A 23,013-nucleotide genomic window follows, 5' to 3' on the forward strand; every position below is an offset into this window, starting at 1 on the left:
TTAGTCATTATTATTATTATCTCTAAGTTTCCTTCTATGTACAATGTTGTTGAAGAGTTAAATAAATAAATAAATAAAAACTCCACTCACTGAACGAAAGAGTAATATGCTACTATTTCACGTTGGTCTTCTGTGGGGGTGTGTTACTTCCTCGGAGCGAGCTGGCCCGTGCCGAAACGTGCTCGGCTCGACTAGAAATATAAACATATACTATCTAAATTTCTACGAATAAAATGTAATGTGGGTTGAAGCCAAATTGATTTCTGGAGCAAAAGTCACATCCATCCAACAAGTAAACCCTAAATCCATCTTGTTATCCCTTCAAAGCTTTCTTTATTGTCATTTTAAAATAAAATCACCACCATCCAAAAACATACTCTATGCCCTTACTATACGTACCAGTTCAATGCAAATAGAAAGTAAAATATAAGGCCTTTGAAAATTAAAAGAAAAATGTCGTGGGAAAATCTTTACAAAATGTGTGTCAAGATTATTTGAATTTTTTCCCTCAAGCAGTAAGGTCTATTTTTGAAACATATATTACAAAGTCTTTGTTTAAAGCTCTATTTTATAGCGTTAAGTTTTTCTCAGCGTATTTCACTATTGCAATCTTTAAAATGCTACACTTTAAATTAATCTCACGGTTGCAACTGCAAGTTTAAATTTGACCTAAAGTTCTTTTCCGTTTAAATTCATAATTCTGCGTCCATTCTTTGTAGTAGAAAGGTCTTAGGTAGGTTTTTAGTACATAAACATACCTTTATATTATCACGTAACGCCTTAAATTAAAGTAAATAAATTACCTTAATTGATTGAACGTTGAAACCGCTTGAGGGTAGGTAGCTATCGATGTTCAAGCATAAAGAAAATATACTACGATAAATTTATGTAAGCTCCCTTGAAGTACGACTTATGATTTATACTCACACGCATTATCTACACAACGAATTTATTTCAATCTACATAGAGTTAATTAAATTTCCTCGCAGACACGGTAGAGGATCAAGTTCATTCATTTAGATCGCCTCTACACGGTTCATTAGGCAACCAGTTTTCATCCCATCACCTGGTAATTTGGTCGCGTTTATTTTCAAAGCTGAGGACAGGAATAAATACACGTTTCGAGAAAATGTTTTGAATATAAAACGCTATTTAGCGCTGGCATAATTGAATTTCTAAATGTGGAATTTATTTTTGTAAGTACTTTAAAATGTTAAAGTATTTTTACGTTTCAGTATTTTTAAATGATGTATTATTAGACTTTCATTTCTATATAATTTACACGTGATATAGTATTCTGTAAATAAATGTTATATGACATTTTGATAGACAAAATGTGTTTTATGTGTTTAAATAATTGACTTTAAGCTGTGGCGAGCTCCTGCTCCATGGTGAGGAACTCGGTCTTAAACAGACGAGAATAGGCAACATCCATCGTATCTACGTAGTAAAAAAACTAACTCAATAAAAAGTCTTTTCTGCTTTGAGTCTGTGTATATATCTTTATGACACAACAGATTTTAGTGTGCCTTCTTTAATGGAATGATTCAAGAGGAAGAAAGATTGTGGATTTTTGCTTTACACATGCATATTTGCACCCGTTCGAAGCCGGGCCAAGACGCTAGAAAGAAAAAATCTAGATTCACAATATAGGTAACTTATGAATATGCACAATACACAAACAACAAAAACACATGTACAAAGCAACATAACACAATGAAAAGGTAAGGTCTTGTAAAACCCTTATTTTAAAAGTAGAGTAAAAGCTAATAATAGCGAAATGCTTTTAACGTTGCATCTTTTAAAAGGTACAGTAAACTGTAAGACTTAACCGAACATAATGCGTTTGAAATCCCCTGCGGCCTCTAACACCGACACAGAGCTGGAAAGGTTTCAAAATACTAACTGAATTTTACCTTCTTAAAGATCACAAAAACACTCCAAATTTATAAAGCTGTTCGATTGTGTCCGTTGACCCATTGTGAAGTATGGAAGCAGATTAATTAATTTACCAGGATAACAGGTGATCAAGCTTCTTTGCCTTGCTGGGTCGAGATATCAAGCCTTCGGGATAGTTGCTAAATATTTATTAAATTTATAATACACATAATAATATGTATCATGTATATATAAGAACTAAGTTTTCATCTGTGCAGACACAGGAAATTCATGTGTGTTAAAAGTATCACTCTCCACTTCCACACTTCTCTCACTTTATTCTTTCTCTCTCACACTAAACTTAATCCAAACTTTTACACACACATTCCGTTTTACCATGGCTTAACTTTTTGTTACACAAAATGCATGTCACATACCAAATGCTTTGATCCCTTGCTTTTCGGAGCCGTTTTTATGCGAATAGCGATTTGTTTACGATGCGTCCATTATTTTTATCTGAGACTATACGCTTATCCTGGCTTCTCCGCATTTTGTGGACGGCCATTATTTTTATGTGAGACTATGTGCTTATCGTGGCTTCGTTGTATTGTAATCTTATGTCACTCGGTATAGATGAAGCTTTTGTGGGTAGATCATATAACATGGGATAAATGGTTTTTTTAAATAAGCTTATAATGAGCTACAAAATTATCTCTTGAAAAACATTTTGGCTTGATATTGGATAAATTATTTGTTTATGGAAATATAATAATTAAAGCTAACGCTGCACTACCTTTAACAATATGATAAATCAGTCACACTAAAACCCGAATACGAAATACTTTTTATACAACAAGGCAAGCTACACTTAATAGCTTTAAAATTAAAATTAAAAAAGATAATCTTTCTTTATAGTCATTCTATCTCTGTTCTATTTTACTCTCCTCTCTTTTTAACTGCGTGTTATTCTTCTTTAAGTTTATTATGTCATTTTATACCTCAAAGTTTTTTATTATATTCATGTGTGTTTATTTCTTGTATATACTCTTACTATCTTTCCAATTTTTCTTCAATCATTTTCCTATATCCCAAAGTTGCCTGGAAGAAATCGCTTCAAAGCAATAAGGCCGCTTATGTGTACGATGATTATTTAGGTGTGTTTTTTCGATTTAAATATATGTGCATTGTATAAAACAGTTTTTAAAACAAAAGAAAAAGATAGATTTTTCAGAACGTGATAGTACGAAATTGTTTCTGATCGTTTTTTAATCGACTTAAGGCATTTACTAATATATACGACCTTAATAAATCTATTATAAACTACCGATATACGTGATCAAGCAGCATATCCAAGAGGCTCTAGGCTATCCGCTTGACCTTACCAACTGTTACAGTCAATGATTCAACTTTACAGCACATCTTCATAGTATCGACCGGCCACGCCCCACCCCGCCCTCCCGCCGCCCCTCCCCCGGACAATCGTGGTCATAACTCAATAGGACAATTTAATTAATGTCTTTGCATTTTCTTCCATACGTAGATTGTTTTTAATCCTGATATATACGGTAATGTTAGTCAATTTGCTTAATTAAACTACAACATAACTATAATTATTAGTGATTTAATTATAGTTATGTTGTAGTGTAATTTTGTATTATTACAACTGCCCGATAATAGTTAATATTTATTCAGATTTAATAGATTATTTATTATATTTTTATTTCAATTAAACATAACTTAAGGTATCTAAATCGGCCTAGAATAAACACAAAGACCTCAGAAAGATTGCAATGGTTCCACAAGGTTGTTGCATATTTTATTTTTATTTGTTTCAATGTCCATGCGTCCTACCATCAGCAGCCCGATCATACCAGGCTGCAGCTGCAGCAGCATAGATATTTTAATAGTATCAGATTATTCACTGGAAGGCAAGTTCCAACTCCCGTGGCCCCTGCACTAAAGCGGCTCGACGGAACACAGTGGGGTTTAGGAGTCCGACTAAAAACCACGGCTTTTTCCCCGGAGGCCGTGGGTATCTATGCAAGATTTCTCCACTTTAAAGGTTCACCTCTACATATAAACAGGAAAACTCAAAACATTAATTCAACTAGACGTCCTTCAGAAAGGCTCTTAAATCGACAAAATACGTTATTAAACATAAACTGCCTGTATATTATTTACCTTACATACTTAAAGTAGTGACAATTAGGAATCTATGAAGAGATACTATCTGAATAATAGCTAGGAAATGTTTTAAGTTCATTACTGACACATATAAATGCGTTTCTTTTCAACTATACACATATATTAATGCAAATAACATAATAATGATAATCACAAACTCTCAAATTCATAAATGTAATTTCTTTATGATATTGGTGTAAATAAACTTATTAAAATCGCTATTTATGACTAAAATTCTTAATTTTTTATGTCATACTCGGCAATGGAGTTGATAGGTCACCTGATGGTAAGCGCTACCACCGCCAATCAACACTTGAAGAGGCGTAAGGTCGATTGCGACCTTGCTCTACAAATAGATTGCCGACTTAAAATGGGAAAAGGATTAAGAAAGGATTGACGGGAGGAATAAAGGATAGGGTAAGGAAAAGGATGTTGAAATTTATTACTATTTTTCATCCATAACTTGTCTAATTCATTTCCGTTTACCGAGACTATTGCAACAAAAACATTCACTCAAAACAATAAACGATTTGAAAATTTCTTGTAGATTTAATTTCTAATGTAAGCAACAACGTTCATCTTTAGGGACAACTAGAAAGTGTAAATCCAACACGCTTAACACGTAAGTAATTACTTGTCCCCCATAAATCCATATATTTGACACAATTCGCAAATGAAAGCGCGGCAGACAGCCAAAGATGTTATCCAAATAAATGGACGAGCGGTCACCAATCAGCTTTTAGCTTAATTGGGAAACTGTTGGGGCTTGCATTTTGTGCTCTGACATAACTCGACGACACGGACGGCAGTCCTAATTTGCAAATTATCGTAATTTGTTAAGTATCTCCTTTCAAATATGATATTATTGGAGTTCTGAGACTCTGTTTCAAAATATAATAATTCTGTTCTACGGACATTGACGACCCTAATGAGAGGCCACTCCACATTTAAAAGAGAATAAATGACATCAATAGCCTAATAAATACTAGATATAGTTATCGAGGAACAGATCCAAAAAATACAGCCGAATGGAGGAGAGAATGGTTAATTAAGAATATTGAACACGTTGCATTAATATATCAATATAAATACAGGCTTAAAATATATGTCAATAATATTTAGGTTAACAATAAATTTATGACCCTCGCTCTAACAATAAAACTGTATATTTTTCCATGTTCCTGTTCTAAAATAAATAAAATATAGATACCTAATTTTTTTTTTATAAAACAGTAACTATACTGTTTAATGTATTATGTCTATAAATATAATGAGCATGTGTATAATCAGACATGGCACGATAACCGTTTCTACCCATTCGTTATTTTCAATGTTACCTTACCTAATACAGGAGGCCCATATCCTTTTCCTTCCCCTTCCCAGTCCTTTCCTTTATTCCTCTCGCCTATCCTTTCTTAATCCCTTCCCAATTTAAAGTCGGCAATCCATTTGTAGAGGCGTAAGGTCTGTAATCGACTTTACGCCTCTACAAATGTTCATGGGCGGTGGTAGCGCTTACCATCAGGCGTCCCACCAGCTCCATTGCCGACTGTGACGTAAAAAAAAAAAAAAAAAACAGATTAAGAATCCATAGGCCCTTTTGTTTTAATTATCCAATCTATACTAATATTGAAAAGCTGAAGAGTTTGTTTGTTTGTTTGAACGCACTAATCTCAGGAACTACTAGTCCAATTTGAACAATTCTTTCATTGTTACATAGCTCATTTATTGAGGAAGGTTATAGGCTATATATTCCACGGGCGAAGCCGGGACGAACTGCTAGTCTGTGATATTCAGATTGATAAGTTTCTCACGCAAACCGCAACTATCGGATATGCTTCATTGATAGGAATTTGTAAACAACAATCAGAAAGACATTTTGATACTTTAATAAAAAAATTAAACAATTATAAATTCATATTAAAAACAAGTATTTCTCACTTTTGGAACAATAAATATTAACAAGTAATGTCAAACTACTCTTCCACGTAAATTATTATACCATCATATTCAGTTTAAGGTTCACACAATTATAGTTCCTATACATTTGCAATAGCAGCTATAATTGTATTTCCTCAATTAACAAGTACATATTCGGCTGTATGATAAAAAATAATTGATTCGCTGTGAAAGCCCGGCCTCACATGTCGACAGACAAAGGCTATGACACACTAGGGATGAATTTAACGAACGTCCATAAAACAATATTGTTTGCTTACGCTCTATCTCTGCTCGCTTTAACGGTTATTTTCATAATTTTTTATTCATTCATTTCATTGTTATCAAATATAAAATTGTGTATTTCCACGTATGTTTATATGGTCGACTATCTCTACATGTTGATCAGAGAATTTGGTCTTTGCTGCTAGTAAAAATTTGATCTAAATAAATTAATTGTTAAATCTAATTATTTGGTTGAAACAATATTTAATTTCACAATGTCGCTGAAGATTTGATTAATTTTCAATTAGCTAAAGTAATATCAAACCGGAAACTTTATGACTGATAGGTACTTATCCAATTTCTCATTATTAATATCCATTTTAAAATGTACCACTATACCAGCAATCCCAGCCTGATGTTCCGGGAATTAATACCTTAAATTTTTGAAGAAAATTCTCCTCTTTTGAGCAAATGTCCTGAAAAATTATTGAAATAAAATTATGAAAATAATTACGATACCAATTTTATCTCGTATAGTTTTTTTTTCTTTTATTTCATATTTTAAATTTGTATTTATGTATACCTGTTATTTATTTTTCCAAATCCTAACAAAACATAACAAAGCAAAAATTAATAAAATAACCGACAAACGTATTATATGTTGTAATATTATTTCACATCCTAGTAGTTCTATAGTATTAGAGTTTTAGACATACACAACGTACAGTGGCAGGGACGTTCGTAGAAACAACAATCGCCACAACTCTAAACTAATTATCCCGAAGCTGAAGGTAAATTTTCGTTTAGAATATTCTATATGCTCAAAACTTTACTTAGAAATAGAAATTGTTCAACTTTGTTATTACAAATTTAATATTTTTATTTACTGGAGTATTCGAAATAAAGCTCCTTTTTATACCTTTTGTAATTAAAAGGCAATTAATGCACTCATACAAATAGAGAAGGGGACGTACATAAACAAAAAAGAAATAAAAACAAAAAAGAGTGGTACATCAAGCCTTATCGCTGAAAAGCGGTATCTTCCAGAAAAATTTTGGATATAGGAAAAGTTTAATAGAGGAAAGTCCAAAAAATAGCTTCAAAAACATGACACTCCAACCCTGCCACCAGACGAACAAACACCATTCTAATATTAGTATGGATAACTTACTACTCGCTACTTCGAATACTTTAAATCGTTCTTACTTGACGTCTCCTACACCATACTCTACGATAATCCTTTTCTCTTCAATTGATTGTTCTTAACATGATTTATTAAATATTATAATTCAATACATTGATATTTTATGTGTGATTATGTTTGAATAATTTATAAATTTTCTGTTGGATAAGAAGTTTTGCATGGTTGCATGTCTAGATTGACCAGACTGTGAGTCGTAAATGTTTGATGATGAAGAATAGCTGAAATAACGTCTGCCATTTGTCTGCTGGTCGTGAACAAATCCTAACAAAACCCTTGGTCCCCTCATTAAATCAACTTCGTCTAGAATGTTCGCGAATGAACGGGTGGAAGTAGCGTCCACAATTCGACATCACCCAGGGCCCTTCCCACGGGGGCCTTGGGGGTATGCGTAAAATGATTGTAGACTATAAAAAGGCCTGCTGGTAATGCTCGAAATCATTCGTTTCGAACAAGGCAGTCTGTCATAACCACAATACTTATTGACATCTGAACTTTGCTCAGCTCCGATGTAATCACATTATTTCTTTCATTACTTTGTTAATGATTAATTGCCGCTTAAAATATATGTGAATAAATACCGCCAATGCCTACCAAAATTTACAGTGATACCAATACTCATACAATTTAATAATAACTTAGAATAAGCTCGTCAAAGCATGTTTTACCTATGATACATCTTCTATATATATATAAAATTCTCGTGTCACAGTTTTCGTTGCCATACTCCTCCGAAACGGCTTGACCGATTCCTCTGAAATTTGGTAAGCATATTGGGTAGGTCTGAGAATCGGCCAACATCTATTTTTTATCCCGATATTCCTACGGGATACGGACTTACGCGGGTGAAACCGCGGGGCGCAGCTAGTTTTACTCTAAAATTATATAAAGCTTTTATCAAAATTTGCCATTAATTTTTATTTGGAAAGTGGTTTGTAGTCCGGTCTATATGATCGAAGGTATGAAATCCATTTTAGTTCTTAGTATCCATTACTATTGCACCTATTTGTTTTTTCTGCTTCCTTTTTTTAACTGTGGGAGTCGAGCACGCTTCAGTACAAAATGGGCCAGCTCGCACCGAGTAAGGTACACCATCCCCACAGAAGATCGTAATCCAGTACAATACAGTATAGTACCTACGTAGTCTACCATCGAAAACCTATGCATTTTATGGTATATTTTATTGATAATACTATGACACATATAGGTTGGGGCTATAAGGTAGCATTTTTGTTCAAGCCTAGATGTGTTTAAAAATATAATTGAATCGACATTAAAATAGAACCATTGTAAAGCACTATTTCTGCTAGAATTTGTGAATAAATAGAATCTAAAACATGACACAACCATCCGCAATAATTCATCAAACTGTAAAAACACATTTCCCGTGAGTCAGTGATGGATGTCGTAGCGTCCCGGTAAAAATTCAATATTGTTATGTATTCGACAATCCGAGAATCGTACACCTGATGGATTTCCCACCATTTGTAAACTATCCGAGTTGTTTTTCCATGATATTGTATAATACTATTAAAGGTATTTATAGTGAAGAGTTTTATGAACGTTGTTTTGATTGTAGAGACTTTTTACATATTTCGTTTCTTTTATGAATTACCTGCTCATTTTATTTTTATTCATTATGATATTTCTTCTTGGAGTAGATAATTATGTCATTGTTTTGAAAGGGCGTTTCAACGAAGAGGATTCTCGATTCGAATGATTTTTTTTTGGTGCTTTATAACTCCGTGGATTTTCAACCGATTGGCGTATTTTAGTGTGATACCTCCTAGGGACGTCGACGAGGTCTGGAAATAAATACAACTAAGTGATACGTCACTAGTAAATGCTATAATAAAAAAGTATGTATATACTAGTGAAAAAATACTTAAACCACAGATAGCATTATTATGTTATCTGTGATAAAGCATAGTGTAAGTAAGTGAGGTTACTGTATGTTTTACTGGATTTACAAATCTATCATGTTGTCTGAATCTTATGATTTAACACGGTAGCAATACAACATTTATTTAACGTTCCCCCCACGGCACATCCGTGATAAAATCGTAAAATGCATACAAACAAATTACACTCGCTTCCCAGAAGTCAGCAAATGATGGATTTCTGAGAAAGCCGGTTTATTCAATTTTGTTCTTGAACTCCCGACTTGATTAGGGTTCTGTTTTCATGCGTCGTTGGGTGCCACGCTGGTCTTAGCTTGATTACTTAATATAATATTATACTATAGTATAAGGAGTTTTGTAGTAGCTTTGGTACGAACCAGTTAGAGATGATTTTCAATCGACTTAAAAAAGGAGGTTCTCAATTAGACTGTAATTGTGCGTTTGTTATCTTAGTATTTTAGACTGAGTTAACCGATTATGATGCTTTTTACTTCCCTTTCATGGTTCAATTTAAATTTGGTGTAAGTCATTAGAAAGTGGTTTAGTTTTTTGCAAAATATTATGTTATGCAGTGGTTATGGTAATGTTATGTTGAGCTAAAAATCTTTTATAGAAATAAAAGGATTTCTTATTTTTTTTATTTCATTTATATTGTATACAAATCAAACACATTTGAAAGTAGTTCGTATACTGATACTATTCTTATACGATAAACAATATATGTATTTAGGTATTGTAAATAAGCTTAGACCTAACATTGTTCAGTAGTCCCTGAAATTAGCACGTGCAAACACTATTTGTTATTTTGTATGTGGTAGTCGAGCACGCTTCGGCACGAATTGGGCCAGTTCGCACCGGGGAAGTACCACACCCCCACAGAAGACCGGCGTGAAATAGCATTCCGCTGTGTTTCGTTCGGTGAGTGGGGGAGCCGGAGGCCCATATCCTTTTCCTTCCCCTTCCCAGTCCTTTCCTTTATTCCTCTCGCCAATCCTTTCTTGATCCCTTCCCAATTTAAAGTCGGCAATCCATTTGTAGAGGCGTAAGGTCTGTAATCAACTTTACGCCTCTGCAAATGTTTATGGGCGGTGGTGGCGCTTGTCATCGGGCGTCCCACCAGCTCCATTGCCGACTGTGACATAAAAAAAAAATGTCCATTTCTAAGCTACTTAACAAATTTTGTTTAAAATATTATTGTGACCAATATAAGAATCAGATTACCAAATTCAAATTATTTAACTGCAAGGAATGTTACACAGAGGTTGTTTTAACATATATTTGTTCATCTTATTCATCTGTTCCCCTCTTCACAGGGGCTACTATATCTAAATCAATCAGTGTAATTCTGAAAATTACACCACTATAATTATATTACCTACATAAATAAAACACAAGATGCATAAACTGTAAATATACTTATCCAAAAAACATATACGGAATCCAAAAAACTCAATGGGTATATTTTGTAGTTTTATTGACCCTAAGCCGTAAAATGAGTTTCAATTTTCCTGAAAAATATGAATGTGTATTAAAGTGGTATTCTTATTAAATTTATGGTTAAAAGATGATTTTATAGTTCAACTTTGTATATAAAAATGCATATTTCTAGTCTCTTCAAAGTAATAACATTATCAGAATACAGATAAAGATTTTTTGTGTCTATTTGCATCACTAGTAACATTAAACTTGAATGAAATAAACCTCCTACTCCATTTTGTGATATCCGCTTGAATTTGGACAGGTCCTCTTATCAACTAGAAAACAACTAATGATCTTCAATCGATTTTCATCAAACACATCCAAGAAAACTATCACACAATTCACCTTTAATACAAAAAAAAATGAAATCCCTTCATCTCTTTTTGCGTCGGGGATTAAAAAGAATAAACATCTACTAGCTTCGCGTACCAAATTTCATTGCAATCGGTTTATTAGTTTTTGCCTGAAAGAGTAACAAACATACACACATCCTCACAAACTTTCGCATTTATAATATTAGTAGGATAGGATATATAAGCTTAAACATTTCATAGACCGCCATCTAGTGTAGAAACGAGAACAACCTCCATTACTAATAGTCAACTAACGTCGGTCACTCACATTGCCACGAATACGCCAAACCAGGTCTAGAAGACATTTGCAAATATTTCTTCCGTACTAGAGTGCATTTTACGAATGTTTGCATACACGTGAGTGATTCGGGTAAAAACAATACAGAGATATATACCCAATAATTATTATAAACACTTAATTTAAAGGGACCACATGGAAAACACCAGCCTTCAAATAAAAAAAGAATAATCAAAATCGGTTCAAAGGTGAGGTAACAAGAAATACAATCGAATTGTGAACCTCCTTTTTTGAAGTCGGTTAAAAACGAATTTCACACTATTATCCACGAACAAAGATCGCCAAATGCATCATCAAACTATCTCTGTGCCATTTATTCATACAGTTTAAAGTTTAAGCCAGTCTGGCATTTGTTACGAATTGATAACGAACTTTCGCACTTATTAGGTGAGAGTTGTTTAATTTCTTCTCTAGTATTCTTCGTTTTAAAGTAAACTTCTTATGGTTACCTAATAGTATTGGCTACGCGACTTAACGCGGTTTTTATGCAGTAATTTTTTTTAACTTATTCGTTATAATTACGCATTATTTATTATAACCACTTCCTGTCGTGTTTTCGTTTATTTCACATTATCCCGGGAAAATAATGCCAAACGAATTTCCATACCGTCCCACTTCTGTTCAACTTAATATACTGGTATGTACAAACAACTTCGCCAACAAAATTTTTCGTAATGACAGACAAAACATAATAACACTTTCACTGCCCACTAGGGCCATAAGCGCCGACCGAGTGACCGAGAAATGGCTGAGAGTAATTAGCGAGTATTATCTAAAAATATGACATAATCCGCGGCCCTGTAGCCTGACGCACTTCCGTTAAACAATGGTTTCCCGCTTTTCTTGTGTTTATTAAACTGTCTTTTGTATTAAGTGTCTTTGTCATAGCAGGTCACTGAGCTGGTGGCTCGCCCCGAGCGATCCCCGCCCATGAACATTCGCAGAGTAAGTGCCTCAGTGAATGCGCTGACCGCTTTTATGGGGTAAGGAATAAGGAAAGTATCAGTGAAAACCCAATACTCCATCTCCAAATCTGCCATCTGTTGGTAAGAATGACGAAATATATACAGTGAACACTATTTATGTGGAAGTCAGGCACGCTTCGGCCCGAATTATGCCAGCTTGCACCGGGGGAGTATCACAACCTCACAGAACACCGGGATAAAATAATGGCATGCTAATATGTTTTGTACGGTGAGTGGGGAAGCCGGAGGCCCATATCCTTTTCCTTACTCTTCCTAGTTCTTTCCTTCATTCCTCTCCTCAATCCTTTCTTAATCCCTTCCCAATTTAAAGTCGGCAATCCATTTGTAGAGGCGTGAGGTCTGCAATTGACCCTATGCCTCTCCAAATGTTCATGGGCGGTGGTAGCGCTTACCATCAGGCGACCTACCAGTTCCATTGCCAACTATGACAAAAAAAATCTAGTAGATATAACCTGGGACTTATAGGATATATATCTTTAGGATATATCCGATATATAAGCTAAAGTTTACATACATAAAGAATTTCCTGTAATTACTTTAAATCTCTACATACTAGCGAAATTGCTGGCGACAAGTTATTCACTACAATCTAAACTAAAATAATATAGAAATAAATAAAAAATGTACCACATATATCATAATAGGTATCTATATTGGACTACTATAAGCATTAACAAATATAATTAACGCATTCAACATAATAATATAAGAACGTCTCCGTTTTCAAAGATGCACGCAATAAACATTTTATATAACGTTGATATGATTTTATTACGGCATTTTATTTGTAGTAATATCAATTTAAAATTCTATTGCTATGAAATTGGTCAGAGTTCAAATTACATTAACATCGAATTTTTGAACATAATTGCTTCAATAATAGTGCAATACTAATATATTACCTAATAGATAATTATAATATTCTATTTTCCCTTTTATATTTGGAAAAGGATGTTAACTAGATTTTATGCTAAAATATTAATAAAAGAATATATAACACAATTCATATGTTTGTTTTTACTAAAACTGCAACATAGTTTTTTTGAAAACATATTTAACAAACCTAAGATATTATGAAATAATTGGTAATCTGTAATAGGATGACGTACAGCGTTGATGATAACTGACCAAAGAATACTCGAGCCTCCTACAAATGAGGAATTCTCAAATATATATATATATTTCTTTTTTTCTCTCCTCTTAATGAAATCATTTTATGACACAGTGTCAAACAAATCAATTCAATTGAAATAATGCTAATTGCTTATCTCTGCATACCTTATGGGTCATGTAAACTACAGTTCTATATTATAATGAACCGTAGTATTTTACAGCTAAACATTATTACAGTTTATAGATTAAATATATTAATTCATTATTATTTCGAGAAACCATATTACATTCAATACAAATCAAATCCAATCAAATTTATTAAATCAAACACTTAACCTAACCTTATAGCTAAGTACATCACGGTAGCAATACAAATAGGTATCAAACAATTAAGGTTCAAGACCGATATCTTTGCTAGGTTACAGAGTAACCTGTATTAAATCATAAATAGTTAATCCAATCCATAACAAATGCATATTCTTTTTCCTCTTAATTAACTCTAATCTTCTTACCCTTAAAACACCATAAAGATGAGCACATATTCAAGGTCAAATCACGAAATGGCGTAAGCAAATCTAAATTCAAGATGGCTGCCTAATCCTTGCCACAGAATTCAACACATTGCGATACTTTACGTGATGGCTGTTACTTTTAAATTTACATAGATTGTCTATTATCTTGATTACGAATTTGTTACCGAATAATACATGATTTTTGGCAGACTGATTCGTCATCTTTGTACCCAACTGCGCCGGAAGGTTTTATTTCTAAGTATGGTATTCGGGTATTTCTTTGTCACGCTCTAAGTGTCTTTATCGATTTGAATGGTACATATCGCCCGTGGTACCTATATAGCTTATAGCCTTCCTCAATAAATGGGCTATCCAACACTGAAAGAATTTTTCAAATCGGACCAAATAGTTGCTGAGATTAGTGCGTTCAAACATACAAAGTCTATAGATTTAATATTAGTATAGATTTGCGATCTATATATAAGAAACAAAACATTTGAATGTCACCCTAAACTTGTCATAGCAAGGTTGTTAAACTAGGTAATAAATTTCTTTTTATTTAATTTTCCAACTTTTCCAGTATTTCCTATGACGATATAATATATAAAGCGTAATTATTTAAGTGGCGTTGTAATTTAAGTGGTCTAACCACAAACATATCAATGCTCGTGGTCACATCCAAGCGGTCATCTGACCATGGATATATTTAGTACTACTTCCACATATCGCTCACAATTATCGATACAAATTAATTAAGTTATAGGGCCTGATTAATCATAATATTATATAAAACGCGGGGCACCCGCGTTTTCACCCGCGTAAGTCCGTATCCCGTAGGAATTTTGGGATAAAAAGATTCCTATATGTTATTCCAGTCCTATCAAATTTCATTGCAATCGGTTCAGTAGTGAAAGTTCAGTAGTCGTGAAAGAGCAACAAACACACACACATCCTTACAAACTTTCGCATTTATAATATTAGTAGGATAGGATGTTCTATTAATTGTATCCAAATGTTATACGCCTCCCTGCAATAAAAGCAATTCATAAAATGATCGTCTGTACCTATATGCATTCCAAGAAACACATATTATATTTTTTCCTTTTTTACACGTTTTGTATGTATCGCTGATGGCTTACATGATTCTAAAAATCAATTAAATCGCCCACTTTCCCTAATACTCCATATGTAAGGAAATTTATTTTATCTGAATCCGATCATAACATACCCTGGATAAACATCTATTAAAAGTGGGTCAAAATCGAGTCTATCTATATAGGAATCCGCTACACCAAACACACAGGTGAAGCTAATATTATAAGCGTGTTGAAAACGACCTCCCGATCTATTTATTTAAGCAAGTCCTACGTCTTTTTACACCATTTTCACAAACATTGAGGTCATGTTATGACTTATGCTGTTAGTACGAGTGATACAATTAAATATTACGAGAGAATTTGCGTCAGATAAACAATATAACCTTCGCGAACATCACAAGAGCACTTGCTACACAGTTATTAAGTGCGGGTCAAGCGAAGCCGCGTTATATTGCGACACCGACACGATACGATATCGTGGGATGTGAGGAGTCATCTTATGTCAGTAGTGTTTGTAGTTACATTTTAAGACTTTATGTTTTTGAAAGAATACATTTTTAAACATTCCGCACAACTAACGTCAATGACCTACATTTCTCATAATTAATTTGTACAAAAAAGGTCAGGAATTGAGGTAAATTCTAGATTGTATTTTCAAAATTTTAAAAACCCCCTCTGTTTTGGTAACGACGGATAAATAACTAATTAATCATATTAACTTAAAAACATTCAGTTTAAAGTACAGTGTATATAATTACATTTCAATAACAAAATGCAAGAGAACAAATCACTTTCACTTTAAACAGACGAATGATAATACATATTCAAAGCCAAGTCTACTATTGTCAAAAACATTTACTTGACAAAAACGTGTAGCTATGAATCATTCTGTTTCGCACTTAGATCTAGCTCACACAACACCAGAAAGTGTGAATGAATTAAGATATATATATCTTGCGTATTTTACTTCAATAAAATATGAACATAAAATAAAAAATGATTTTATATCATCAACATTTGACAAGATTTTTAGTCACAAATCTACAAAATTGCCCAACATTTTTATTTTTTGTACTTATTTGTAATTTCTACGCCATCATATTTCTTTATTAATTTCAAATGCTATAAATTGTAACATACATATCAACTGTCTAATCGAAAAATTATCGTTAAATCGTTTCACAGTCGTACAGTAAAAAAAATGCTACAGATGTCAAAACGACTTGACCCCGAGCGAGCCTAAAGTAACATCTCTAGGCCGCTGCAGAATGAGATCATCCACATTTTGTCAGACCACCATACATTTTATTGTATTACGTGTGACCTAAACATTAGACCCTTACTACTGTATGTTGACCTCTCACATGTATTGACGCTCGTGAGATACAGAGCGCAAGACACACTGGTGTTCTTGTGATCTAAAACCTTTGTAACTCCAACTTAATTCGTTTATTCAATTACATACATAAATTTGCTGTTTTCAAATTATAAATGGTTTAACTGTCGGAATAAAACTCAATGGATTGAAAAAGCGGAGGAGGTTATCCATTCGAATGTTTGTTTTTGTTATATCATGACTATTTACTAGGTGAACCGATTTTTATAATTCTTTTGTTATTTGTAAGCTGGCGCCTTCCATATGATCCCACTTAAATTTGGTCTAATACTTACAATTTGAAGGCGATTAAATTTAAGTTTTACAATAAGTTTAATCACACGTAACACAATACATAATATAGGTATACCTATACTAGTAGTTTTAATAAATTCATCTTAAAACCCCATAACGTCCCACCATGCTAAAGTATCGCTGACGCAATCAGCTATAAAACGCACCATACCGTCAATTATACATTCGACACATCGCGTGCCGATGTCAGATCCAATACATTCGTCCTCAATACAAAGAGGCAAGAGGCACAAAGAATGTTTGGTAGTTCCGAACCGTAAAAAGGAGTAAAATAGACATTTATTTATTTAATTAAAATAAAACTTACAGCTATAAATACTATCGTAGCATAACTGATAAAAGAGAATAAGGCCAATTACAAGTTTTAACATGTATAAACCATTATAACGTAATTAAAAACGTCGTTCGTATTATAATTCACATCCCGCAGATTTAATGTTTAAAAAGGTATTAGCCATATATTTTTTGAATTGGGGTTCTGTGGTACAGAAAAAACATAAATTCATCTCTTTCATTAGGTGGCTGAAATTACTAGTGTACTACACAGTTCTGCATAATTCTCCTGAATTGAAGTTCAGCGCTGGTGGCTGATTTTCAAGGAGACTACTCTGTTATTAGCCTCCGTTATCATAGCTGGAATTAACCGTTCTGTTAATAATAAGTCATTATTAAACAGTAGATCAAAACTAGATCTATTATTACCCAGGGGGTAACAAACACATTAAAAATGTGATTGTCACAGAGACAATTGTCTATTTATGGGATATTAATAGAAAACCAGATATTGCTGTTTCTCATAACTGCTAATAAAGATAACACGGACGCAGACGAATCAAAAATTGCACAAAAGGTCTTCATAACAATCTCCTTTTTAAAACTATTAAAGCTGATGGACATTTTTACAGCTTAACATCTCGTTTATTGTAATTACGGAACTGGTCGAGAGAATGTATCGCTTCCGTAGAAAGGTCCCAAATGTCATCAAATGTCGACACGAGCGCAGTGCGATCATACACGTAATGCTATCATTTGTTATTCAACGCTATACATTTGTGCTCAATTGTTGCAATTATAGGAATTACGTTTCATGTAATAATTGTACGCGTGCATCTTTTAAATTTTAGACGGATGATGAAAATTTTGATAAAATAAATATTGTTAAAAAAACTTAGAAACTCGCTTCAATTATGGAATCAACTCAATTGTCTTACATGCTTTAATACAAATTATACGTAATTAAATTTTTATCAGGATAATAGAATGAACTCATGTCATTATTGTATCGTCAACGATCTTTGATATGTATACAAAGTTTGAATGCAATCGATTCATTTTAAGGGGCTCAAAATTGAGTAAGTGAAAATGGCTAATGGAGTCGGTTACATACAAACATTCAGATGAAACTACATATTAACTTGTTAAAACAATGGATTTTAACGCTAAATTACAGGCTGTGTAACAGTCTCCTAAAGTTCTAAATTTTTTATAGTTCTCTTTAATTTATATAATAATACATATAATTTTGTATCCTACATTTTTTATTTCTCATAACTAATGTGTGGCCCTCGTCACTAAGAATTCAAATGACAATAACCTTCCTCACATTCGAGAATGTGTATTTTTCATATTATTCTTTAAATAAAACCCGTATGTCATTACGAGAACCGGAGAATAAGACGCAAGACACGCAAGTAATTCCAACCCATATTACATTCTTCACATCTATACAAACAAAGGAAATTAAATATATTATTATTAGTACTAACTTATCGCCCGCAACTTCATTCGCTTAAACCTCACAAGGTTATGCGAGAGTCGTTACGTATAAAAATTCATTTCTTTTCCAATCTCATAAATATTTCAATTGTTAATGCGAAATATCGTAAAATATTCTTCAGTCGTAGATAAGCACTATGATCAGAACAGACCTAACAAGGTTAGCTTATATAGCAAATTTTAGATACATATCAAAAATATAGCTCCATTGCTATAATAATATCATAAAATTCAATTTTATTATACAATTTACTAAACAAGTTCATCGATATTCCTATCACCTAAAAGTAACATACATCTATCATATTTTATAGCACCAAGTCCAACTTGGTGCTTCGAATATATCTGTCATTTTATCACCGACGAACTCGACGCAAAACTTGCCGTATCATAGTCCATTTAAAATTACCGCGAAACTCTATGACTATTAAAATAATTTATTGAAATAACAATAAAAAAAATGTTGAAAAGACTTATTATTCTCAACATTTTTTATAATAACATAGCGATTTGTAGCGGATATCGTCACAGCCCATAAAAGTGTTATAACCTTAACTTTAAAGCTTTACGTAATGTAGATCGTGGCAATAAGGTGATAATAGTTCTGGAATTATCTACAGTTATGTACAGTTTATTAATGATTCCTTCTACTTACTACTTTCTAAGACCAACGTCTGAGTAATTGTGTCTTAATTGACCTATGCAAGTGAATGTTAAATTTAATTTACTTCGGAAATGGTATAGATAATGGTATTAAACCCTAAAATTGTTCAACAAACCAGCACGGTGTATCGCAGTGAAGTGCGTGATCGGTGTAATTGTGAACTTAACCCGAAGAACCAGGGAACGAACTAAACTTTTTGCCTCCGTTATTTCTACCAGTATATTAGTGTATAATCTATGGTTACTTCATACATTGCTGGTCGCATAGCAACTGCTTGAAACCAGACGATTCAAAAGTGCCTCTTAAAAGCACCAAAAAAAGAAATTTTTGAGCGTAGTTTTGATTATAAACAATATTATATTAATTTTACAAAAAGTTATATTACTTTCAAAATCAAATTTGTCAGAATAATTTCAATTTAAATTATCGAAACAAAATAAAATCTGTTTGCCCTGGCTTCATCCGTGATACATATATCTAATATATAAAAATAAGTCGGGTTTTCCTTCCTGACGCTATAACTCCAGAACGCACGAACCGATTTCCACGGTTTTGCATTCGTTGGAAAGGTCTCGGGCGCCGTGAGGTTTATGGCAAAGATAATTAAAAAAAAATATCAACAGAAAAGCCGGAAAATCATTTTTCACATACAGTCATCTGGTGACGAAACGGAGTTCGCCGGGTTTGCTAGTAGCTTATATAACTGAGTACAGTAGCAGTGCAGGTGAAGCTAATGGTGAAAGAACTTTTTATGGTTCAGTAGTTTTTGCGTGAAAGCGTTACGAACATACAAAAATACACACATACAAAGTTTCCTTTTGTAATATTAGTGTAGATAAGCATATTTGCATGAAAGTTATTATTCCTTTATGAAATTAAATACAGACATGTCTTCTAAAAGTAAGAGTATATGAAATCTTTTTTTATCACAATCATTATCTAGTTATTTATTTTAAATTCATTAAAATTAATGTTCGTTTGAAACCTTAACCTTTTTATGGGATTAGAGGTCAAAAAACACTTGATGGGATGCTGCGCACTTTTTGGATCTAATGAGTTTTTTATTGAAGGACAAAAAGTATCATTTAGATTTTTTTATATTCAAGTGGACTTATTGAATTGAATGTATTTCAAATCTCTTAATCAGTAATTATTTAGTAAGGATGTACAATCCCTATTAATTTTATAGATGAGAAAGGGAATCTGTCTTTCTGTTTGTCTCTTCACGCCTAAGCCACTGATCCGAATATGATGAAATTTGATTCAAATATAGTTCAAGACCCGCAAAAGGGCATAAGACAGTTTTTATCCCGGAATCCCACGTTCCAACAGCACGACGTGGGTGAAGAAGCGGGCAGAAAGCTAGTTGTACTATGAACAGTTTGTGGTTGTTGCAATTGAAAATTTGCTAAAAAATCCATCTATTATTAGTTACTATTAATCGTATCTGAATAATCCTCACTCATATTTTAAATATGAATCTGTGTTATTTTGATTGTTTGTCTTCCTTTTAAGTCGCAATGGAGCGATTTTATGATGACTTTTTTGTGTCTGAAGATAGTTAGGATTCTAGAGAATGACATAGGTTTTTATACATTTTACCACGGTGAAGGATCACATTCCGATGGAAATTTGATTTTTTGATTGTTTATACAGAGAACTGTTATACTTATAGAATATACCTATTCGAACAGACAAATTTATGAAATGCAGCTTTTTAGGGGAAGGTCTCTCTGTTAGGAATCCCTACAGAAGATCGCCGTGAAATAGCAACATGCTATTGTGTTTCATTCGATCAGTGGGGGCGAGCTCCCCCACTCGTCGAATTAATCCTTATCCTTACCCTTCCCAGTCCATTTCTTTATTTCCATTGTAATTCCTCTCCTTATCCTTTACCCCTTAAAAGCGGACAAGACATTTGCAGGAGTTCAACCTCTCAAATACACATAGCCAATGGCGATTGCGTACCATCAGTCGAACCACCGGCTCAGTTGCCCGCTATGATATAAAAAAATGTTAGTGATACTAGACTACCGTGATGGTAGTGATATCACTAGCAAATTTTGGCCATCCTCAGTGTAACAATTAAGCTAATTACTTAATTAAACAAGGCGGAAAAATTCAGAAGCGAATCGCCGTTAATTTGTATCTCCTTAATTATATTTAAACTGTTACGTCTTTTTAGAAATTATTTTACTAAAGCTACCTATTTAGATCTTTATATAGAAAGCGTTAACTTATTAACAGTTACTAGATGCTTTATAATTTCTTTAATTTAATTTGATTATACGTTATTAGCCCATAAGATGAATTGGAAGTCGAGCACTCTTTAACAAGAATTGGACCAGAATGCACCAGGTAATGTACCACACCACCAGAGAAGATCGGTGTGTAATAATAGCTTACGAAAGTAACTGTGTTTTGTCCAGTAAGAGAGATGGAGGCCTTTTCATTTCTTTACTCTTCCTAGTCCTTTCCTTTATTTCCTCCATCAATACTTTCCGTATCCCAGTAAAGTTGGCAAGCCATTTGCACATGCATGTAGCCCCTGAAAATGACAATGGGCGGTGTTAGATGCTTACTATACAAACACACCCATTCACACATACACAGACATACTCTATCGGCTTAAATTTCAATTTAAATTAAACTATATTCATCGGCCTAAAATGTAAATGATTTTTTTTTTTTTATTTTTATTAATTATTATTATTGTTATTTTACTTTACTTTTAAACATAAATTGTAAAATTAAATTACAAACATTATGTATATGAAATTAAGTGAAGACACTGTCTTCTGAGATACAGGTAATAACCTCATTCAGAAGGCAGAGCATCATTGTCCATTTAATATTTGTCCTTAATAATAAATAAATAAACTATTAAGCGACCCACCAGCTCCTTTGTCAACTATCCCAAAAATAGAATACTGGCTGATTTGAGGACCAAAAGCTATGTCCAACACATCCTCCACCACAAAAACAACATCATCAATAACTTTAACATTTACATCATTCACGAATGACTCCTATAATTAGATTATACGCATAAATTCACTTACAAACACGTCGCGTAATATTGACAAGTGTTATGCAACAGCGGGTGTGTGTGATTATGTATTTTCTTCTGTTTGGACACCATTGACCTCTGACCTAACGGTTACACTCATTTGCAAATCACATTTGTTTAGCGCGAAGGAATTAGCAATATGGGATAATGTTTGTGTTAATTATGTTACATTAGATGTTAATATGATACAACACTGTACGTGATACATAAATAAGATTCAATTATATCAACGTGGTTCGTGTACTCTGTAGTTTTAAGTTTTTAGTCTATCATATACATTAAAGGATGATCGTTGATTCACAGATTAGCATATGTAAACATGAACCAGAGAAGTTGAAAGAGTGTTTTTTATCCATGAAGAATTTGTAGTTAATCTGTCAATGTCTGAAGAGTTGGATCTGGTTTAGACCCTCGTATCTTAAAAGCAAAGGGATGTTCGTTTATTGATCGAATGTAGACTGTCCGTTAGACTAGGAACACTAAGTTTCATAAAAATTGTCGAAAATTATTTTCGAATTATTTTCGTAGGTAGAAAGAGAATAAATTTTTGAGAGACTAAAAGCAATTTAATTATTTGTACATTAATTGTTAACGAAGTTCTTATTTTGCTACTTTCAACTGTTTTTATTTTGGTACTGTATACTTAGT

This window comes from Zerene cesonia, chromosome 3, assembly GCF_012273895.1.
Source record: "Zerene cesonia ecotype Mississippi chromosome 3, Zerene_cesonia_1.1, whole genome shotgun sequence".
Taxonomy (NCBI): Eukaryota; Metazoa; Arthropoda; class Insecta; order Lepidoptera; family Pieridae; genus Zerene; species Zerene cesonia.